We start from the raw sequence: 2,711 nt of genomic DNA, 5'->3' as shown, positions 1-2,711 counted from the left end.
ACACTCGTAAAGCTCAAATCCAACGAACTCACCTCTTCTGCCGTCCAGGCAGGCATATAGTAGAATAAAAACCAAACCATCCAAAGACCATCAAACGGTAACAATCCGTACAATATCCATAAATAAAATCCAAAACAAAACTAAAACATAGTCTGATGGAAGAAAAACCAAAATAAAGCAAATAACAACCTAGTAGAGAACTAGCTCTACGTGCAGATGGGGGGCCAGCGACTGGAACTGCTCCGGACAGCCTCAACCTGAAAATATCAACAATGAGCAGGTACAACTGATATGCATAATAAAACAAATAACAGACAACACTAATCATGCGTACAGTCTCCTGAATACGAGAAGGATAAATGCAACTGAAACGAAATCAGGAGATAACTGTACTAACCGGAATCAAAGTACAAAGGTAACAGGGTCGTCAGACCGGGGAAGTCATAATCCTGTATGCATGTCAATCATATGCATCCAAACAAATGCAGCATATAAGTGCAACAATCACAAACAATAAATGCAATAAATGCATATGGTGACCGTGCACTCTGACATCACTGCTCCTGATGAGCGACCGAGTGGACGGGATGCTGTCGGAGTACTCCTGTCCTCTGACCCCAAATCATAAATGGGGGAGCTCAATGCTCTCATCTCCCGGTACACGATGACGGGGAGGATATCTCTGCCGGCTACCACGCTGAGTCTCCTGACCAACGGAGCCAAACAAAGTCCACCATCTGCCGGCTACCACGCTGCTACCCTAAATGCCAACGGAGCCAAACAGAGCGGAACTGACTGCCGGCTGCCACGCTGAGTCGCCTGACCAACGGAGCCAAACAGCAGAACCGCCACACACCAGCCAGATATACAAATCCATGGGTGATGTGTGCAGTACATGTAACTGGCGATGAGCTCAACCAAAGTAGAGCCGACAATCGCACAGCATGCAATCATGATGCATGATACTAAACATGGCAATCTCATGAATAACATGGCATGATCCATATAAATAGATACAAAGTGTGTACCACAAGAAGACGTATCTAATAGAAGGTACACAAATCGAAGAGGGTATCAAATAAACCCTAGATCCAGAATATAACAGAGCATGTGGTTAGGTCACTACCTAAGGCATATGTGATCAGGTAGATAATATGTAGTGCAGAATAAATAAACAAACAACATGTACTAATCATGTAGTGACCAACCGAAATAAACAGGTAACACAATTACTGTTATATGTTAAACATATTATCATGCATATCAAAAGACATAAGTCAAAGTACCCGCCTCCAATAAAGTGATCCAAATCTGACTCCGTGATACTCGTCTCGCGTCAAGATCCTGTGTCACGAATAGAAATATATTTCATTTAGCTACATTCTCATAAATAGCTAAATAACTCTCTAACCCTAGTTTAGGGCAAATCCCTGACCAACACATAAACCCAATTCAACCCATACATGATCAATAGCATATATCAAATTCCTATGCCTTACCTGAAACTCACAGCCGTTTTATCACTGTTGGAAGTAGGATCGTTTGCTGCTGGAATCCTTCCTACTGATCAGATCATGTTGAGATCAATAATTGGGAATCACAAATCAAACAACAACCCATCTTACAACCTAATCTTACCTCAGGTGTGTCAAGCTGTTGACAGGGGGTGGTGGCCGGAATCAAACAGAGACAGCAACAAACTCTTGATGCTGTGATAACCGGAACCAACTAGGTCACTGTCTTCCAACAATCGAATCGAAAGAAATCACACTACAAATGCATCAACAACCCAATCAACTACTAATGCACAACTAAAATTTCAACCTGATCCTTACCTTCATCCAGTAGCTCACTGGATTAGAGGACGGAGGAGTTAGGTCACAGAAGGAAGGAATTCAACTAGAGTAGAAGGAAGGCGACCTGTGGTGTGCCAGCGTTGCTCTGTGAAATGGCAATCTAGGGCAGAGAAGTCTCGGCACTTGGAATCCCACGGCAGAGACCAGGGCAAAGGGGGCGGCCGCCTGCCGGCAGTGATGATGGTGAGCAACTCCACAGTGAGAGAGTAGGTTTCCGACGATTGGGGTCGGCGTCGGCTTCACCTCGTCGGCGGCAGAAACTAGGGCAGAGACTAGGGCTGAGGAGCGGCTGGCCGGCACTGCTCGTTAGGGCAAAGGGAGAGAGCTCGGGCGGCTGCTCGGTGCGCGAGGGAGAAAACACAGAAACGGCGCAGGGGAAAAATAAAAAGAAAAAGAAATTTAAAAGGAAAAGGAAAAGGAATAAGGAATTTATAAAAGAAACAATTCCTCGTTAAAATGGGGTAGCCTAAACAGGCTTTTCCGGGTCCCATTTTTATCCCCGTTAACTCGTCCGTACGAGCTCCGAAAAATTCCCGAAAAGTATCCAAAAATTCCGAAAAATTCATTTATTAATATTCCCTATTTTTTTTTCCGGTATTTTACAATAGATTAGTACTTACTAAGCGTTTTCGCTTATAGATCTTTTATTTTTTTCCTCCTACCGCAGATAAAGGAAAAGCTAAGATATGAAAGGAAGGCGACAGGATGGTGGTGGTGATGAAGGTGTGTGATGTCTGGACTGTGGAGAGATCCAGAAGTAGCTGGCAAAATTGTCTAGACTTTCTTTTAGTCCTCTGTTAATGTTGTATTACATTTGGGATTGTAGTTGAGGTTATTTCCGCATGTCTAGCTAGT

The 2,711-nt window shown here is 43.7% G+C and overlaps 1 long non-coding RNA gene across 2 annotated transcripts; it reads right to left on the bottom strand.

Moving 5' to 3' along the window:
- Positions 1–1,305: 1,305 nt before the first annotated feature.
- Positions 1,306–1,882, bottom strand: LOC122036826. 2 transcript variants are annotated; one of them, XR_006127444.1, is made up of 4 exons: positions 1,836–1,882; positions 1,639–1,709; positions 1,500–1,563; positions 1,306–1,344 (listed from the first exon to the last, which is right to left on the bottom strand). It is a non-coding gene; the product is annotated as an uncharacterized LOC122036826 (long non-coding RNA). The 2 variants fall into 2 exon arrangements; XR_006127445.1 differs by having other exon boundaries at positions 1,639–1,770; positions 1,836–1,876.
- Positions 1,883–2,711: the final 829 nt, after the last annotated feature.

The sequence above is a fragment of the Zingiber officinale genome, unplaced genomic scaffold, assembly GCF_018446385.1.
Source record: "Zingiber officinale cultivar Zhangliang unplaced genomic scaffold, Zo_v1.1 ctg220, whole genome shotgun sequence".
In the NCBI taxonomy this organism is placed as follows: domain Eukaryota; kingdom Viridiplantae; phylum Streptophyta; class Magnoliopsida; order Zingiberales; family Zingiberaceae; genus Zingiber; species Zingiber officinale.
The sequence above is the reverse complement of the archived record's forward strand: the minus strand, read 5'-3'. Positions and strand labels throughout refer to the sequence as shown.